General features: G+C 50.0%; 1 long non-coding RNA gene across 1 annotated transcript; it reads left to right on the forward strand.

Annotated features, from left to right (window-relative positions):
• Positions 1–216: 216 nt before the first annotated feature.
• Positions 217–15920, forward strand: LOC125785937 (uncharacterized). The gene is made up of 3 exons (XR_007428215.1): positions 217–386; positions 10831–10884; positions 15722–15920. It is a non-coding gene; the product is annotated as an uncharacterized LOC125785937 (long non-coding RNA).
• Positions 15921–20151: the final 4231 nt, after the last annotated feature.

The raw sequence follows: 20151 nt of genomic DNA on the forward strand, positions 1-20151 counted from the left end.
TGCTAGGTGGTTGCTAGGGTGTTGCTAGGCGGTTGCTAAGGTGTTGCTATGGTATCCGGGGTGGTTGCTAAGGTGTTGCTAGGTGGTTGCTAGGTGGTTGCTAGGGTGTTGCTAGGCGGTTGCTAAGGTGTTGCTAGGCGGTTGCTAAGGTGTTGCTATGGTATCCGGGGTGGTTGCTAAGGTGTTGCTATGGTATCCGGGGTGGTTGCTAAGGTGTTGCTAGGTGGTTGCTAGGGTGTTGCTAGGCGGTTGCTAAGGTGTTGCTATGGTATCCGGGGTGGTTGCTAAGGTGTTGCTAAGTGGTTGCTATGCGGTTGCTAAGGTGTTGCTAGACGGTTGCTAAGGTGTTGCTATGGTATCCGGGGAGGTTGCTAAGGTGTTGCTAGGTGGTTGCTAGGTGGTTGCTAAGGTGTTGCTAGGCGGTTGCTAAGGTGTTGCTATGGTATCTGTAGTGGTTGCTATGGTGTTTCTAGGTGGTTGCTAGGTGATTTATATGCATAAATTAGATTAAATGGTGTTTGCACGTTGCTACGCAACGTGCAAATACATCAATCAGCTATGTACGCTAGGTTGCTCTGGCCGTTCGGGGGTGTCCAAACTTTTGACCCGTGGCTCCATTACACACAGTACTGGGGGGCCGGGGTGTCCAAACTTTTGACCCATGGCTCCATTACACACAGTACTGGGGGGGGCCGGGGTGTCCAAACTTTTGACCTAATGCTGTTTTATCCCATAGCTGCTGCATTACACACAGTACTGGAGTTCTAGCTACCTGTCCTTCGATCTAGCTGCCGTCCTCCGATTGGCCCCATTCATTCCAATGGGGCCACTTCGTACGACATTCGTACGAAATCCGTACGTCGTAACTTTTCGTAACGCATATTTTCGGAAAGAGCTCAATAAGTTCTACAGGTCCTCAATTGGTTTCATCTTCGTATTTCAAAAATTGCGATGTCCACGGGCGTGCAAAGTTCTGCCCATTCATTTTCAATGGGCAAAAAAACGCGTACTTACGAAGTTTTTACGAAAAACGTAAGTCCGATCGGAAAGCTGTATACAAGCCCACCATTCCCGATATGGACGCACGTTTTCTCTTTTGAACGAAGTCGTTATTTCGAAAACTGCGGCACTAGTTAACCGGACAAAAAACAGGTGGAATAATAATAATAACTAGATTGCAGTTCCTACAGAAACTGCGAGTGTGATTGCAGAGCTGACCGGGGTACCCAAACTTTTGACCAGTTGCTCCATTACACACAGTACTGGGGCACTGGGGTGTCCAAACTTTTGACCCGTGGCTCCATTACACAGTACTGGGGCTCTGGGGTGTCCAAACTTTTGACCCGTGGCTCCATTACACACAGTGCTGGGGCTCTGGGGTGTCCAAACTTTTGACCCGTGACTCCATTACACACAGTGCTGGGGCTCTGGGGTGTCCAAACTTTTGACCCGCAGCTCCATTACACACAGTGCTGGGGCTCTGGGGTGTCCAAACTTTTGACCCGTGGCTCCATTACACACAGTACTGGGCTCTGGGGTGTCCAAACTTTTGACCCGTGGCTCCATTACACACAGTGCTGGGGCTCTGGGGTGTCCAAACTTTTGACCCGTGGCTCCATTACACACAGTGCTGGGGCTCTGGGGTGTCCAAACTTTTGACCCGTGGCTCCATTACACACAGTACTGGGGGGCCGGGGTGTCCAAACTTTTGACCTAATGCTGTTTTATCCCATAGCTGCTCCATTACACACAGTACTGGAGTTCTAGCTACCTGTCCTTCGATCTAGCTGCCGTCCTCCGATTTGCCCCATTCATTCCAATGGGGCCACTTCGTACGACAATCGTACGAAATCCGTACGACGTAACTTTTCGTAACGCATATTTTCGGAAAGAGCTCAATAAGTTCTACAGGTCCTCAATTGGTTTCATCTTCGTATTTCAAAAATTGCGACGTCCACGGGCGTGCAAAGTTCTGCCCATTCATTTTCAATGGGCAAAAAAACGCGTACTTACGAAGTTTTTACGAAAAACGTAAGTCCGATCGGAAAGCTGTATACAAGCCCACCATTCCCGATATGGACGCACGTTTTCTCTTTTGAACGAAGTCGATATTTCGAAAACTGCGGCACTAGTTAACCGGACAAAAAACAGGTGGAATAATAATAATAACTAGATTGCAGTTCCTACAGAAACTGCGAGTGTGATTGCAGTGCTGGCTGGTATCTGCTATAGTGTTGCTAAGGTGTTGCTAAGGTGTTGCTAAGTGGTTGCTAAGGTGTTGCTATGGTATCCGGGGTGGTTGCTAAGGTGTTGCTAGGTGGTTGCTAGGGTGTTGCTAGGCGGTTGCTAAGGTGTTGCTATGGTATCCGGGGTGGTTGCTAAGGTGTTGCTAGGTGGTTGCTAGGTGGTGGCTAAGGTGTTGCTAGGCGGTTGCTAAGGTGTTGCTATGGTATCCGGGGTGGTTGCTAAGGTGTTGCTAGGTGGTTGCTAGGTGGTTGCTAAGTTGTTGCTAGGCGGTTGCTAAGGTGTTGCTATGGTATCCGGGGTGGTTGCTAAGGTGTTGCTAGGTGGTTGCTAGGTGGTTGCTAGGGTGTTGCTAGGCGGTTGCTAAGGTGTTGCTATGGTATCCAGGGTGGTTGCTAAGGTGTTGCTAGGTGGTTGCTAGGGTGTTTCTAGGCGGTTGCTAAGGTGTTGCTATGGTATCCGGGGTGGTTGCTAAGGTGTTGCTAGGTGGTTGCTAGGTGGTTGCTAAGGTGTTGCCAGGCGGTTGCTAAGGTGTTGCTATGGTATCCGGGGTGGTTGCTAAGGTGTTGCTAGGTGGTTGCTAGGTGGTTGCTAGGCGGTTGCTAAGGTGTTGCTATGGTATCCGGGGTGGTTGCTAAGGTGTTGCTAGGTGGTTGCTAGGCGGTTGCTAAGGTGTTGCTATGGTATCCGGGGTGGTTGCTAAGGTGTTGCTAGGTGGTTGCTAGGTGGTTGCTAGGCGGTTGCTAAGGTGTTGCTATGGTATCCGGGGTGGTTGCTAAGGTGTTGCTAGGTGGTTGCTAGGCGGTTGCTAAGGTGTTGCTATGGTATCTGGGGTGGTTGCTAAGGTGTTGCTAAGTGGTTGCTAGGTGGTTGCTAAGGTGTTGCTAGGCGGTTGCTAAGGTGTTGCTATGGTATCCGGGGTGGTTGCTAAGGTGTTGCTAGGTGGTTGCTAGGTGGTTGCTAGGGTGTTGCTAGGCGGTTGCTAAGGTGTTGCTATGGTATCCGGGGTGGTTGCTAAGGTGTTGCTAGGTGGTTGCTAGGTGGTTGCTAGGTGGTTGCTAGGGTGTTGCTAGGCGGTTGCTAAGGTGTTGCTATGGTATCCGGGGTGGTTGCTAAGGTGTTGCTAGGTGGTTGCTAGGTGGTTGCTAGGGTGTTGCTAGGCGGTTGCTAAGGTGTTGCTATAGTATCCGGGGTGGTTGCTAAGGTGTTGCTAGGTGGTTGCTAGGGTGTTGCTAGGCGGTTGCTAAGGTGTTGCTATGGTATCCGGGGTGGTTGCTAAGGTGTTGCTAGGTGGTTGCTAGGTGGTTGCTAGGGTGTTGCTAGGCGGTTGCTAAGGTGTTGCTATGGTATCCGGGGTGGTTGCTAAGGTGTTGCTATCCGGTTGCTAAGGTGTTGCTATGGTATCCGGGGTGGTTGCTAAGGTGTTGCTAGGTGGTTGCTAGGGTGTTGCTAGGCGGTTGCTAAGGTGTTGCTATGGTATCCGGGGTGGTTGCTAAGGTGTTGCTAGGTGGTTGCTAGGTGGTTGCTAGGGTGTTGCTAGGTGGTTGCTAAGGTGTTGCTATGGTATCCGGGGTGGTTGCTAAGGTGTTGCTAGGTGGTTGCTAGGTGGTTGCTAGGGTGTTGCTCGGCGGTTGCTAAGGTGTTGCTATGGTATCTGGGGTGGTTGCTAAGGTGTTGCTAGGTGGTTGCTAGGTGGTTGCTAGGGTGTTGCTAGGCGGTTGCTAAGGTGTTGCTATGGTATCCGGGATGGTTGCCAAGGTGTTGCTAGGTGGTTGCTAGGTGGTTGCTAGGGTGTTGCTAGGCGGTTGCTAAGGTGTTGCTATGGTATCCGGGGTGGTTGCTATGGTGTTTCTAGGTGGTTGCTAGGTGATGTATATGCATCAATTAGATTAAATGGTGTTTGCACGTTGCTACGCAACGTGCAAATACATCAATCAGCTATGCACGCTAGGTTGCTCTGGCCGTTCGGGGGTGTCCAAACTTTTGACCCGTGGCTCCATTACACACAGTACTGGGGGGCCGGGGTGTCCAAACTTTTGACCCATGGCTCCATTACACACAGTACTGGGGGGGGGCCGGGGTGTCCAAACTTTTGACCTAACGCTGATTTATCCCATAGCTGCTCCATACACTCACAGTACTGGAGTTCTAGCTACCTGTCCTTCGATCTAGCTGCCGTCCTCCGATTGGCCCCATTCATTCCAATGGGGCCACTTCGTACGACATTCGTACGAAATCCGTACGTCGTAACTTTTCGTAACGCATATTTTCGGAAAGAGCTCAATAAGTTCTACAGGTCCTCAATTGGTTTCATCTTCGTATTTCAAAAATTGCGACGTCCACGGGCGTGCAAAGTTCTGCCCATTCATTTTCAATGGTCAAAAAAACGCGTACTTACGAAGTTTTTACGAAAAACGTAAGTCCGATCGGAAAGCTGTATACAAGCCCACCATTCCCGATATGGACGCACGTTTTCTCTTTTGAACGAAGTCGATATTTCGAAAACTGCGGCACTAGTTAACCGGACAAAAAACAGGTGGAATAATAATAATAACTAGATTGCAGTTCCTGCAGAAACTGCGAGTGTGATTGCAGTGCTGGCTGGTATCTGCTAAGGTGTTGCTAGGTGGTTGCTAAGGTGTTGCTAGGTGGTTGCTAAGGTGTTGCTGTGGTATCCGGGGTGGTTGCTAAGATGTTGCTAGGTGGTTGCTAAGGTATTGCTAGGCGGTTGCTAAGGTGTTGCTATGGTATCCAGGATGGTTGCTAAGGTGTTGCTAGGTGGTTGCTAGGGTGTTGCTAGGCGGTTGCTAAGGTGTTGCTATGGTATCCGGGGTGGTTGCTAAGGTGTTGCTAGGTGGTTGCTAGGGTGTTGCTAGGCGGTTGCTAAGGTGTTGCTATGGTATCCGTGGTGGTTGCTAAGGTGTTGCTAGGTGGTTGCTAGGGTGTTGCTAGGCGGTTGCTAAGGTGTTGCTATGGTATCCGGGGTGGTTGCTAAGGTGTTGCTATGGTATCCGGGGTGGTTGCTAAGGTGTTGCTAGGTGGTTGCTAAGGTGTTGCTAGGCGGTTGCTAAGGTGTTGCTATGGTATCTGGGGTGGTTGCTAAGGTGTTGCTAGGTGGTTGCTAGGTGGTTGCTAGGGTGTTGCTAGGCGGTTGCTAAGGTGTTGCTATGGTATCCGGGGTGGTTGCTAAGGTGTTGCTAGGTGGTTGCTAGGTGGTTGCTAGGGTGTTGCTAGGCGGTTACTAAGGTGTTGCTATGGTATCCGGGGTGGTTGCTAAGGTGTTGCTAGGTGGTTGCTAGGTGGTTGCTAGGGTGTTGCTAGGCGGTTGCTAGGTGGTTGCTAAGGTGTTGCTATGGTATCCGGGGTGGTTGCTAAGGTGTTGCTAGGTGGTTGCTAGGTGGTTGCTAGGGTGTTGCTAGGCGGTTGCTAAGGTGTTGCTATGGTATCCGGGGTGGTTGCTAAGGTGTTGCTAAGTGGTTGGTAGGTGGTTGCTAAGGTGTTGCTAGGCGGTTGCTAAGGTGTTGCTATGGTATCCGGGGTGGTTGCTAAGGTGTTGCTAGGTGGTTGCTAGGGTGTTGCTAGGCGGTTGCTAAGGTGTTGCTATGGTATCCGGGGTGGTTGCTAAGGTGTTGCTATGGTATCCGGGGTGGTTGCTAAGGTGTTGCTAGGTGGTTGCTAAGGTGTTGCTAGGCGGTTGCTAAGGTGTTGCTATGGTATCTGGGGTGGTTGCTAAGGTGTTGCTAGGTGGTTGCTAGGTGGTTGCTAGGGTGTTGCTAGGCGGTTGCTAAGGTGTTGCTATGGTATCCGGGGTGGTTGCTAAGGTGTTGCTAGGTGGTTGCTAGGTGGTTGCTAGGGTGTTGCTAGGCGGTTGCTAAGGTGTTGCTATGGTATCCGGGGTGGTTGCTAAGGTGTTGCTAGGTGGTTGCTAGGTGGTTGCTAGGGTGTTGCTAGGCGGTTGCTAAGGTGTTGCTATGGTATCCGGGGTGGTTGCTAAGGTGTTGCTAGGTGGTTGCTAGGTGGTTGCTAGGGTGTTGCTAGGCGGTTGCTAAGGTGTTGCTATGGTATCCGGGGTGGTTGCTAAGGTGTTGCTAGGTGGTTGCTAGGTGGTTGCTAGGGTGTTGCTAGGCGGTTGCTAAGGTGTTGCTATGGTATCCGGGGTGTTTGCTAAGGTGTTGCTAGGTGGTTGCTAGGTGGTTGCTAGGGTGTTGCTAGGCGGTTGCTAAGGTGTTGCTATGGTATCCGGGGTGGTTGCTAAGGTGTTGCTAGGTGGTTGCTAGGTGGTTGCTAGGGTGTTGCTAGGGGGTTGCTAAGGTGTTGCTATGGTATCTGGGGTGGTTGCTAAGGTGTTGCTAGATGGTTGCTAGGTGGTTGCTATGGTGTTGCTAGGCGGTTGCTAAGGTGTTGCTATGGTATCCGGGGTGGTTGCTATGGTGTTTCTAGGTGGTTGCTAGGTGATGTATATGCATAAATTTGATTAAATGGTGTTTGCACGTTGCTACGCAACGTGCAAATACATCAATCAGCTATGCACGCTAGGTTGCTCTGGCCGTTCGGGGGTGTCCAAACTTTTGACCCGTGGCTCCATTACACACAGTACTGGGGGGCCGGGGTGTCCAAACTTTTGACCCGTGGCTCCATTACACACAGTACTGGGGGGCCGGGGTGTCCAAACTTTTGACCTAACACTGATTTATCCCATAGCTGCTCCATTACACACAGTACTGGAGTTCTAGCTACCTGTCCTTCGATCTAGCTGCCGTCCTCCGATTGGCCCCATTCATTCCAATGGGGCCACTTCGTACGACATTCGTACGAAATCCGTACGTCGTAACTTTTCGTAACGCATATTTTCGGAAAGAGCTCAATAAGTTCTACAGGTCCTCAATTGGTTTCATCTTAGTATTTCAAAAATTGCGACGTCCACGGGCGTGCAAAGTTCTGCCCATTCATTTTCAATGGGCAAAAAAACGCGTACTTACGAAGTTTTTACGAAAAACGTAAGTCCGATCGGAAAGCTGTATACAAGCCCACCATTCCCGATATGGACGCACGTTTTCTCTTTTGAACGAAGTCGATATTTCGAAAACTGCGGCACTAGTTAACCGGACAAAAAACAGGTGGAATAATAATAATAACTAGATTGCAGTTCCTACAGAAACTGCGAGTGTGATTGCAGTGCTGGCTGGTATCTGCTATGGTGTTGCTAAGGTGTTGCTAAGTGGTTGCTAAGGTGTGGCTATGGTATCCGGGGTGGTTGCTAAGGTGTTGCTAAGTGGTTGCTAGGTGGTTGCTAAGGTGTTGCTAGGCGGTTGCTAAGGTGTTGCTATGGTATCTGGGGTGGTTGCTAAGGTGTTGCTAGGTGGTTGCTAAGGTGTTGCTAGGCGGTTGCTAAGGTGTTGCTATGGTATCCAGGGTGGTTGCTAAGGTGTTGCTAGGTGGTTGCTAGGTGGTTGCTAAGGTGTTGCTAGGCGGTTGCTAAGGTGTTGCTATGGTATCCGGGGTGGTTGCTAAGGTGTTGCTAGGTGGTTGCTAGTTGGTTGCTAAGGTGTTGCTAGGCGGTTGCTAAGGTGTTGCTATGGTATCCGTGGTGGTTGCTAAGGTGTTGCTAGGTGGTTGCTAGGGTGTTGATATGGTATCCGGGGTGGTTGCTAAGGTGTTGCTAGGTGGTTGCTAGGTGGTTGCTAGGGTGTTGCTAGGTGGTTGCTAAGGTGTTGCTATGGTATCCGGGGTGGTTGCTAAGGTGTTGCTAGGTGGTTGCTAAGGTGTTGCTAGGCGGTTGCTAAGGTGTTGCTATGGTATCCGGGGTGGTTGCTAAGGTGTTGCTAGGTGGTTGCTAAGGTGTTGCTAGGCGGTTGCTAAGGTGTTGCTATGGTATCCGGGGTGGTTGCTAAGGTGTTGCTAGGTGGTTGCTAGGGTGTTGCTAGGCGGTTGCTAAGGTGTTGCTATGGTATCCGGGGTGGTTGCTAAGGTGTTGCTAGGTGGTTGCTAGGGTGTTGCTAGGCGGTTGCTAAGGTGTTGCTATGGTATCCGGGGTGGTTGCTAAGGTGTTGCTAGGTGGTTGCTAGGTGGTTGCTAGGGTGTTGCTAGGCGGTTGCTAAGGTGTTGCTATGGTATCCGGGGTGGTTGCTAAGGTGTTGCTAGGTGGTTGCTAGGTGGTTGCTAGGGTGTTGCTAGGCGGTTGCTAAGGTGTTGCTATGGTATCCGGGGTGGTTGCTAAGGTGTTGCTAGGTGGTTGCTAGGTGGTTGCTAGGGTGTTGCTAGGCGGTTGCTAAGGTGTTGCTATGGTATCCGGGGTGGTTGCTAAGGTGTTGCTAGGTGGTTGCTAGGTGGTTGCTAGGGTGTTGCTAGGCGGTTGCTAAGGTGTTGCTATGGTATCCGGGGTGTTTGCTAAGGTGTTGCTAGGTGGTTGCTAGGTGGTTGCTTGGGTGTTGCTAGGCGGTTGCTAAGGTGTTGCTATGGTATCCGGGGTGGTTGCTAAGGTGTTGCTAGGTGGTTGCTAGGTGGTTGCTAGGGTGTTGCTAGGGGGTTGCTAAGGTGTTGCTATGGTATCTGGGGTGGTTGCTAAGGTGTTGCTAGATGGTTGCTAGGTGGTTGCTATGGTGTTGCTAGGCGGTTGCTAAGGTGTTGCTATGGTATCCGGGGTGGTTGCTATGGTGTTTCTAGGTGGTTGCTAGGTGATGTATATGCATAAATTTGATTAAATGGTGTTTGCACGTTGCTACGCAACGTGCAAATACATCAATCAGCTATGCACGCTAGGTTGCTCTGGCCGTTCGGGGGTGTCCAAACTTTTGACCCGTGGCTCCATTACACACAGTACTGGGGGGCCGGGGTGTCCAAACTTTTGACCCGTGGCTCCATTACACACAGTACTGGGGGGCCGGGGTGTCCAAACTTTTGACCTAACGCTGATTTATCCCATAGCTGCTCCATTACACACAGTACTGGAGTTCTAGCTACCTGTCCTTCGATCTAGCTGCCGTCCTCCGATTGGCCCCATTCATTCCAATGGGGCCACTTCGTACGACATTCGTACGAAATCCGTACGTCGTAACTTTTCGTAACGCATATTTTCGGAAAGAGCTCAATAAGTTCTACAGGTCCTCAATTGGTTTCATCTTAGTATTTCAAAAATTGCGACGTCCACGGGCGTGCAAAGTTCTGCCCATTCATTTTCAATGGGCAAAAAAACGCGTACTTACGAAGTTTTTACGAAAAACTTAAGTCCGATCGGAAAGCTGTATACAAGCCCACCATTCCCGATATGGACGCACGTTTTCTCTTTTGAACGAAGTCGATATTTCGAAAACTGCGGCACTAGTTAACCGGACAAAAAACAGGTGGAATAATAATAATAATAATAAAGATTGCAGTTCCTGCAGAAACTGCGAGTGTGATTGCAGCGCTGGCTGGTATATGCTAAGGTGTTGCTAGGTGGTTGCTAAGGTGTTGCTAGGTGGTTGCTAAGGTGTTGCTATGGTATCCGGGGTGGTTGCTAAGATGTTGCTAGGTGGTTGCTAGGTGGTTGCTAAGGTATTGCTAGGCGGTTGCTAAGGTGTTGCTATGGTATCCGGGATGGTTGCTAAGGTGTTGCTAGGTGGTTGCTAGGGTGTTGCTAGGCAGTTGCTAAGGTGTTGCTATGGTATCCAGGGTGGTTGCTAAGGTGTTGCTAGGTGGTTGCTAGGTGGTTGCTAGGCGGTTGCTAAGGTGTTGCTATGGTATCCGGGGTGGTTGCTAAGGTGTTGCTAAGTGGTTGCTAAGGTGTTGCTAGGCGGTTGCTAAGGTGTTGCTATGGTATCCAGGGTGGTTGCTAAGGTGTTGCTAGGTGGTTGCTAGGCAGTTGCTAAGGTGTTGCTATGGTATCCGGGGTGGTTGCTAAGGTGTTGCTAGGTGGTTGCTAGGTGGTTGCTAGGGTGTTGCTAGGCGGTTGCTAAGGTGTTGCTATGGTATCCGGGGTGGTTGCTAAGGTGTTGCTAGGTGGTTGCTAGGTGGTTGCTAGAGTGTTGCTAGGCGGTTGCTAAGGTGTTGCTATGGTATCCGGGGTGGTTGCTAAGGTGTTGCTAGGTGGTTGCTAGGTGGTTGCTAGGGTGTTGCTAGGCGGTTGCTAAGGTGTTGCTATGGTATCCGGGGTGGTTGCTAAGGTGTTGCTAGGTGGTTGCTAGGTTGTTGCTAGGGTGTTGCTAGGCGGTTGCTAAGGTGTTGCTATGGTATCCGGGGTGGTTGCTAAGGTGTTGCTAGGTGGTTGCTAGGTGGTTGCTAAGGTGTTGCTAGGCGGTTGCTAAGGTGTTGCTATGGTATCCGGGGTGGTTGCTAAGGTGTTGCTAGGTGGTTGCTAGGTGGTTGCTAGGGTGTTGCTAGGCGGTTGCTAAGGTGTTGCTATGGTATCCGGGGTGGTTGCTAAGGTGTTGCTAGGTGGTTGCTAAGGTGTTGCTAGGCGGTTGCTAAGGTGTTGCTATGGTATCCGGGGTGGTTGCTAAGGTGTTGCTAGGTGGTTGCTAGGCGGTTGCTAAGGTGTTGCTAGGCGGTTGCTAAGGTGTTGCTATGGTATCCGGGGAGGTTGCTAAGGTGTTGCTAGGTGGTTGCTAGGTGGTTGCTAAGGTGTTGCTAGGTGGTTGCTAAGGTGTTGCTATGGTATCTGTGGTGGTTGCTATGGTGTTTCTAGGTGGTTGCTAAGTGATTTATATGCATAAATTAGATTAAATGGTGTTTGCACGTTGCTACGCAACGTGCAAATACATCAATCAGCTATGCACGCTAGGTTGCTCTGGCCGTTCGGGGGTGTCCAAACTTTTGACCCGTGGCTCTATTACACACAGCACTGGGGGGCCGGGGTGTCCAAACTTTTGACCCATGGCTCCATTACACACAGTACTGGGGGGGGCCGGGGTGTCCAAACTTTTGACCTAACGCTGATTTATCCCATAGCTGCTCCATTACACACAGTACTGGAGTTCTAGCTACCTGTCCTTCGATCTAGCTGCCGTCCTCCGATTGGCCCCATTCATTCCAATGGGGCCATTTCGTACGACATTCGTACGAAATCCGTACGACGTAACTTTTCGTAACGCATATTTTCGGAAAGAGCTCAATAAGTTCTACAGGTCCTCAATTGGTTTCATCTTCGTATTTCAAAAATTGCGACGTCCACGGGCGTGCAAAGTTCTGCCCATTCATTTTCAATGGTCAAAAAAACGCGTACTTACGAAGTTTTTACGAAAAACGTAAGTCCGATCGGAAAGCTGTATACAAGCCCACCATTCCCGATATGGACGCACGTTTTCTCTTTTGAACGAAGTCGATATTTCGAAAACTGCGGCACTAGTTAACCGGACAAAAAACAGGTGGAATAATAATAATAATAATAATAATAATAACTAGATTGCAGTTCCTGCAGAAACTGCGAGTGTGATTGCAGTGCTGGCTGGTATCTGCTAAGGTGTTGCTAAGGTGTTGCTATGGTATCCGGGGTGGTTGCTAAGGTGTTGCTAGGTGGTTACTAGGTGGTTGCTAAGGTGTTGCTAGACGGTTGCTAAGGTGTTGCTAGGCGGTTGCTAAGGTGTTGCTAGGCGGTTGCTAAGGTGTTGCTATGGTATTTGGGGTGGTTGCTAAGGTGTTGCTAGGTGGTTGCTAGGTGGTTGCTAAGGTGTTGCTAGGCGGTTGCTAAGGTGTTGCTATGGTATCCGGGGTGGTTGCTAAGGTGTTGCTAGGTGGTTGCTAGGGTGTTGCTAGGCGGTTGCTAAGGTGTTGCTATGGTATCTTGGGTGGTTGCTAAGGTGTTGCTAGGTGGTTGCTAGGGTGTTGCTAGGCGGTTGCTAAGGTGTTGCTATGGTATCCGGGGTGGTTGCTAAGGTGTTGCTAGGTGGTTGCTAGGTGGTTGCTAAGGTGTTGCTAGGTGGTTGCTAGGTGGTTGCTAAGGCGTTGCTAGGCGGTTGCTAAGGTGTTGCTATGGTATCCGGGGTGGTTGCTAAGGTGTTGCTAGGTGGTTGCTAGGTGGTTGCTAGGGTGTTGCTAGGCGGTTGCTAAGGTGTTGCTATGGTATCCGGGGTGGTTGCTAAGGTGTTGCTAGGTGGTTGCTAGGTGGTTGCTAGGGTGTTGCTAGGCGGTTGCTAAGGTGTTGCTATGGTATCCGGGGTGGTTGCTAAGGTGTTGCTAGGTGGTTGCTAGGTGGTTGCTAGGGTGTTGCTAGGCGGTTGCTAAGGTGTTGCTATGGTATCCGGGGTGGTTGCTAAGGTGTTGCTAGGTGGTTGCTAGGGTGTTGCTAGGCGGTTGCTAAGGTGTTGCTATGGTATCCGGGGTGGTTGCTAAGGTGTTGCTAAGTGGTTGCTAGGTGGTTGCTAAGGTGTTGCTAGGCGGTTGCTAAGGTGTTGCTATGGTATCTGGGGTGGTTGCTAAGGTGTTGCTAGGTGGTTGCTAGGTGGTTGCTAGATTGTTGCTAGGCGGTTGCTAAGGTGTTGCTATGGTATCCGGGGTGGTTGCTAAGGTGTTGCTAGGTGGTTGCTAGGTGGTTGCTAGGGTGTTGCTAGGCGGTTGCTAAGGTGTTGCTATGGTATCCTGGGTGGTTGCTAAGGTGTTGCTAGGTGGTTGCTAGGTGGTTGCTAGGGTGTTGCTAGGCGGTTGCTAAGGTGTTGCTATGGTATCCAGGGTGGTTGCTAAGGTGTTGCTAGGTGGTTGCTAGGGTGTTGCTAGGCGGTTGCTAAGGTGTTGCTATGGTATCCGGGGTGGTTGCTAAGGTGTTGCTAGGTGGTTGCTAAGGTGTTGCTAGGCGGTTGCTAAGGTTTTGCTATGGTATCCGGGGTGGTTGCTAAGGTGTTGCTAAGTGGTTGCTAGGCGGTTGCTAAGGTGTTGCTAGGCGGTTGCTAAGGTGTTGCTATGGTATCCGGGGAGCTTGCTAAGGTGTTGCTAGGTGGTTGCTAGGTGGTTGCTAAGGTGTTGCTAGGCGGTTGCTAAGGTGTTGCTATGGTATCTGTGGTGGTTGCTATGGTGTTTCTAGGTGGTTGCTAGGTGATTTATATGCATAAATTAGATTAAATGGTGTTTGCACGTTGCTACGCAACGTGCAAATACATCAATCAGCTATGCACGCTAGGTTGCTCTGGCCGTTCGGGGGTGTCCAAACTTTTGACCCGTGGCTCCATTACACACAGTACTGGGGGGCCGGGGTGTCCAAACTTTTGACCCGTGGCTCCATTACACACAGTACTGGGGGGCCGGGGTGTCCAAACTTTTGACCTAATGCTGTTTTATCCCATAGCTGCTCCATACACTCACAGTACTGGAGTTCTAGCTACCTGTCCTTCGATCTAGCTGCCGTCCTCCGATTGGCCCCATTCATTCCAATGGGGCCACTTCGTACGACATTCGTACGAAATCCGTACGTCGTAACTTTTCGTAACGCATATTTTCGGAAAGAGCTCAATAAGTTCTACAGGTCCTCAATTGGTTTCATCTTAGTATTTCAAAAATTGCGACGTCCACGGACGTGCAAAGTTCTGCCCATTCATTTTCTATGGGCAAAATAACGCGTACTTACGAAGTTTTTACGAAAAACGTAAGTCCGATCGGAAAGCTGTATACAAGCCCACCATTCCCGATATGGACGCACGTTTTCTCTTTTGAACGAAGTCGATATTTCGAAAACTGCGGCACTAGTTAACCGGACAAAAAACAGGTGGAATAATAATAATAATAATAATAATAATAAAAATAATAATAAGAAGAAGAATAAGACTTAAGAAGAACAGTACTGTGATTGCATTACTGCAATCACACTAATAATAATAATAATAATAAGAATAAGACTTAAGAAGAACAATACTGTGATTGCATACTGCAATCACACTAATAATAATAACTAGATTGCAGTTCCTACAGAAACTGCGAGTGTGATTGCAGTGCTGGCTGGTATCTGCTATGGTGTTGCTAAGGTGTTGCTAAGTGGTTGCTAAGGTGTTGCTATCGTATCCAGGGTGGTTGCTAAGGTGTTGCTAAGTGGTTGCTAAGGTGTTGCTAAGTGGTTGCTAGGTGGTTGCTAAGGTGTTGCTAGGTGGTTGCTAAGGTGTTGCAATGGTATCCGGGGTGGTTGCTAAGGTGTTGCTAGGAGGTTGCTAGGCGGTTGCTAAGGTGTTGCTATGGTATCCGGAGTGGTTGCTAAGGTGTTGCTAGGTGGTTGCTAGGTGGTTGCTAAGGTGTTGCTAGGCGGTTGCTAAGGTGTTGCTATGGTATCCGGGGTGGTTGCTAAGGTGTTGCTAGGTGGTTGCTAGGTGGTTGCTAGGGTGTTGCTAGGCGGTTGCTAAGGTGTTGCTATGGTATCCGGGGTGGTTGCTAAGGTGTTGCTAGGTGGTTGCTAGGGTGTTTCTAGGTGGTTGCTAAGGTGTTGCTATGGTATCCGGGGTGGTTGCTAAGGTGTTGCTAGGTGGTTGCTAGGTGGTTGCTAGGGTGTTGCTAGGCGGTTGCTAAGGTGTTGCTATGGTATCCGGGGTGGTTGCTAAGGTGTTGCTAGGTGGTTGCTAGGTGGTTGCTAGGGTGTTGCTAGGCGGTTGCTAAGGTGTTGCTATGGTATCCGGGGTGGTTGCTAAGGTGTTGCTAGGTGGTTGCTAGGTGGTTGCTAAGGTGTTGCTAGGCGGTTGCTAAGGTGTTGCTATGGTATCTGGGGTGGTTGCTAGGTGGTTGCTAGGGTGTTGCTAGGCGGTTGCTAAGGTGTTGCTATGGTATCCGGGGTGGTTGCTAAGGTGTTGCTAGGTGGTTGCTAGGTGGTTGCTAAGGTGTTGCTAGGCGGTTGCTAAGGTGTTGCTATGGTATCCGGGGTGGTTGCTAAGGTGTTGCTAGGTGGTTGCTAGGTGGTTGCTAGGGTGTTGCTAGGCGGTTGCTATGGTATCCGGGGTGGTTGCTAAGGTGTTGCTAGGTGGTTGCTAGGCGGTTGCTAAGGTGTTGCTATGGTATCCGGGGTGGTTGCTAAGGTGTTGCTAGGTGGTTGCTAGGTGGTTGCTAGGGTGTTGCTAGGCGGTTGCTAAGGTGTTGCTATGGTATCTTGGGTGGTTGCTAAGGTGTTGCTAGGTGGTTGCTAGGGTGTTGCTAGGCGGTTGCTAAGGTGTTGCTATGGTATCCGGGGTGGTTGCTAAGGTGTTGCTAGGTGGTTGCTAGGTGGTTGCTAGGGTGTTGCTAGGCGGTTGCTAAGGTGTTGCTATAGTATCCGGGGTGGTTGCTAAGGTGTTGCTAGGTGGTTGCTAGGTAGTTGCTAGGGTGTTGCTAGGCGGTTGCTAAGGTGTTGCTATGGTATCCGGGGTGGTTGCTAAGGTGTTGCTAGGTGGTTGCTAAGGTGTTGCTAGGCGGTTGCTAAGGTGTTGCTATGGTATCCGGGGTTGTTGCTAAGGTGTTGCTAGGTGTTTGCTAGGTGGTTGCTAAGGTGTTGCTAGGCGGTTGCTAAGGTGTTGCTATGGTATCCGGGGTGGTTGCTAAGGTGTTGCTAGGTGGTTGCTAGGTGGTTGCTAAGGTGTTGCTAGGTGGTTGCTAGGTGATGTATATGCATACATTAGATTAAATGGTGTTTGCACGTTGCTACGCAACGTGCAAATACATCAATCAGCTATGCACGCTAGGTTGCTCTGGCCGTTCGGGGGTGTCCAAACTTTTGACCCGTGGCTCCATTACACACAGTACTGGGGGGCCGGGGTGTCCAAACTTTTGACCCATGGCTCCATTACACACAGTACTGGGGGGGGGGCCGGGGTGTCCAAACTTTTGACCTAATGCTGTTTTATCCCATAGCTGCTCCATTACACACAGTACTGGAGTTCTAGCTACCTGTCCTTCGATCTAGCTGCCGTCCTCCGATTGGCCCCATTCATTCCAATGGGGCCACTTCGTACGACAATCGTACGAAATCCGTACGACGTAACTTTTCGTAACGCATATTTTCGGAAAGAGCTCAATAAGTTCTACAGGTCCTCAATTGGGTTCATCTTCGTATTTCAAAAATTGCGACGTCCACGGGCGTGCAAAGTTCTGCCCATTCATTTTCAATGGGCAAAAAAACGCGTACTTACGAAGTTTTTACGAAAAACGTAAGTCCGATCGGAAAGCTGTATACAAGCCCACCATTCCCGATAAGGACGCACGTTTTCTCTTTTGGACGAAGTCGATATTTCGAAAACTGCGGCACTAGTTAACCGGACAAAAAACAGGTGGAATAATAATAATAACTAGATTGCAGTTCCTACAGAAACTGCGAGTGTGATTGCAGTGCTGGCTGGTATCTGCTATGGTGTTGCTAGGTGGTTGCTAAGGTGTTGCTAGGTGGTTGCTAAGGTGTTGCTATGGTATCCGGGGTGGTTGCTAAGGTGTTGCTAGGTGGTTGCTAGGTGGTTGCTAGGGTGTTGCTAGGCGGTTGCTAAGGTGTTGCTATGGTATCCAGGGTGGTTGCTAAGGTGTTGCTAAGTGGTTGCTAGGTGGTTGCTAAGGTGTTGCTAGGCGGTTGCTAAGGTGTTGCTATGGTATCCGGGGTGGTTGCTAAGGTGTTGCTAGGTGGTTGCTAGGTGGTTGCTAAGGTGTTGCTAGGCGGTTGCTAAGGTGTTGCTATGGTATCCGGGGTGGTTGCTAAGGTGTTGCTAAGTGGTTGCTAGGTGGTTGCTAGGGTGTTGCTAGGCGGTTGCTAAGGTGTTGCTATGGTATCCGGGGTGGTTGCTAAGGTGTTGCTAGGTGGTTGCTAGGTGGTTGCTAGGGTGTTGCTAGGTGGTTACTAGGGTGTTGCTATGGTATCCGGGGTGGTTGCTAAGGTGTTGCTAGGTGGTTGCTAGGTGGTTGCTAAGGTGTTGCTAGGCGGTTGCTAAGGTGTTGCTATGGTATCCGGGGTGGTTGCTAAGGTGTTGCTAGGTGGTTGCTAGGTGGTTGCTAAGGTGTTGCTAGGCGGTTGCTAAGGTGTTGCTATGGTATCCGGGGTGGTTGCTAAGGTGTTGCTAAGGTGTTGCTAGGTGGTTGCTAGGGTGTTGCTAGGCGGTTGCTAAGGTGTTGCTATGGTATCGGGGGTGGTTGCTAAGGTGTTGCTAAGTGGTTGCTAGGTGGTTGCTAAGGTGTTGCTAGGCGGTTGCTAAGGTGTTGCTATGGTATCTGGGGTGGTTGCTAAGGTGTTGCTAGGTGGTTGCTAAGGTGTTGCTATGGTATCCGGGATGGTTGCTAAGGTGTTGCTAGGTGGTTGCTAGGGTGTTGCTAGGCGGTTGCTAAGGTGTTGCTATGGTATCCGGTGTGGTTGCTAAGGTGTTGCTAGGGTGTTGCTAGGCGGTTGCTAAGGTGTTGCTATGGTATCTGGGGTGGTTGCTATGGTGTTGCTAAGTGGTTGGTAGGTCACTCCTTAGCAGTTGCTAGGTGGTTGCTAAGGTGTTGCTATGGTATCCAGGGTGGTTGCTAAGGTGTTGCTAGGTGGTTGCTAGGTGGTTGCTAGGGTGTTGCTAGGCGGTTGCTAAGGTGTTGCTATGGTATCCGGGGTGGTTGCTAAGGTGTTGCTAGGTGGTTGCTAGGTGGTTGCTAGGGTGTTGCTAGGCGGTTGCTAAGGTGTTGCTATGGTATCTGGGGTGGTTGCTAAGGTGTTGCTAGATGGTTGCTAGGTGGTTGCTATGGTGTTGCTAGGCGGTTGCTAAGGTGTTGCTATGGTATCCGGGGTGGTTGCTATGGTGTTGCTAAGTGGTTGGTAGGTCACTCCTAAGCAGTTGCTAGGTGGTTGCTAAGGTGTCGCTATGGTATCCGGGGTGGTTGCTATGGTGTTTCTAGGTGGTTGCTAGGTGATGTATATGCATAAATTTGATTAAATGGTGTTTGCACGTTGCTACGCAACGTGCAAATACATCAATCAGCTATGCACGCTAGGTTGCTTTGGCCGTTCGGGGGTGTCCAAACTTTTGACCCGTGGCTCCATTACACACAGTACTGGGGGGCCGGGGTGTCCAAACTTTTGACCCGTGGCTCCATTACACACAGTACTGGGGGGCCGGGGTGTCCAAACTTTTGACCTAATGCTGTTTTATCCCATAGCTGCTCCATTACACACAGTACTGGAGTTCTAGCTACCTGTCCTTCGATCTAGCTGCCGTCCTCCGATTGGCCCCATTCATTCCAATGGGGCCACTTCGTACGACAATCGTACGAAATCCGTACGTCGTAACTTTTCGTAACGCATATTTTCGGAAAGAGCTCAATAAGTTCTACAGGTCCTCAATTGGTTTCATCTTAGTATTTCAAAAATTGCGACGTCCACGGGCGTGCAAAGTTCTGCCCATTCATTTTCAATGGGCAAAAAAACGCGTACTTACGAAGTTTTTACGAAAAACGTAAGTCCGATCGGAAAGCTGTATACAAGCCCACCATTCCCGATATGGACGCACGTTTTCTCTTTTGAACGAAGTCGATATTTCGAAAACTGCGGCACTAGTTAACCGGACAAAAAACAGGTGGAATAATAATAATAATAAGAATAAGACTTAAGAAGATCAATACTGTGATTGCATTACTGCAATCACACTAATAATAATAAGAAGAATAAGACTTAAGAAGAACAATACTGTGATTGCATTACTGCAATCACACTAACTAGATTGCAGTTCCTGCAGAAACTGCGAGTGTGATTGCAGTGCTGGCTGGTATCTGCTAAGGTGTTGCTAAGGTGTTGCTATGGTATCCGGGGTGGTTGCTAAGATGTTGCTAGGTGGTTGCTAAGCTGTTGCTAGGCGGTTGCTAAGGTGTTGCTATGGTATCTGGGGTGGTTGCTAAGGTGTTGCTAGGTGGTTACTAGGTGGTTGCGAAGGTGTTGCTAGGTGGTTGCTAAGGTGTTGCTAGGCGGTTGCTAAGGTGTTGCTATGGTATTTGGGGTGGTTGCTAGGTGGTTGCTAGGTGGTTGCTAGGTGGTTGCTAGGTGGTTGCTAGGTGGTTGCTAGGTGGTTGCTAAGGTGTTGCTAGGCGGTTGCTAAGGTGTTGCTATGGTATCCGGGGTGGTTGCTAAGGTGTTGCTAGGTGGTTGCTAGGTGGTTGCTAGGGTGTTGCTAGGGTGTTGCTAGGGTGTTGCTATGGTATCCGGGGTGGTTGCTAAGGTGTTGCTAGGTGGTTGCTAGGTGGTTGCTAGGGTGTTGCTAGGCGGTTGCTAAGGTGTTGCTATGGTATCCGGGGTGGTTGCTAAGGTGTTGCTAGTTGGTTGCTAGGTGGTTGCTAAGGTGTTGCTAGGCGGTTGCTAAGGTGTTGCTATGGTATCCGGGGTGGTTGCTAAGGTGTTGCTAGGTGGTTGCTAGGTGGTTGCTAAGGTGTTGCTAGGCGGTTGCTAAGGTGTTGCTATGGTATCCGGGGTGGTTGCTAGGGTGTTGCTAGGTGGTTGCTAGGTGGTTGCTAAGGTGTTGCTAGGCGGTTGCTAAGGTGTTGCTATGGTATCCGGGGTGGTTGCTAAGGTGTTGCTAGGTGGTTGCTAGGTGGTTGCTAGGGTGTTGCTAGGCGGTTGCTAAGGTGTTGCTATGGTATCCGGGGTGGTTGCTAAGGTGTTGCTAGGTGGTTGCTAGGTGGTTGCTAGGGTGTTGCTAGGTGGTTGCTAAGGTGTTGCTATGGTATCCGGGGTGGTTGCTAAGGTGTTGCTAGGTGGTTGCTAGGTGGTTGCTAAGGTGTTGCTAGGCGGTTGCTAAGGTGTTGCTATGGTATCCGGGGTGGTTGCTAAGGTGTTGCTAGGTGGTTGCTAGGTGGTTGCTAAGGTGTTGCTAGGCGGTTGCTAAGGTGTTGCTATGGTATCCAGGGTGGTTGCTAAGGTGTTGCTAGGTGTTTGCTAGGTGGTTGCTAAGGTGTTGCTAGGCGGTTGCTAAGGTGTTGCTATGGTATCCTGGGTGGTTGCTAAGGTGTTGCTAGGTGGTTGCTAAGGTGTTGCTAGGTGGTTGCTAGGTGATGTAT

This window comes from Astyanax mexicanus, chromosome 21 (assembly GCF_023375975.1).
Source record: "Astyanax mexicanus isolate ESR-SI-001 chromosome 21, AstMex3_surface, whole genome shotgun sequence".
NCBI classification, from domain to species: Eukaryota; Metazoa; Chordata; class Actinopteri; order Characiformes; family Acestrorhamphidae; genus Astyanax; species Astyanax mexicanus.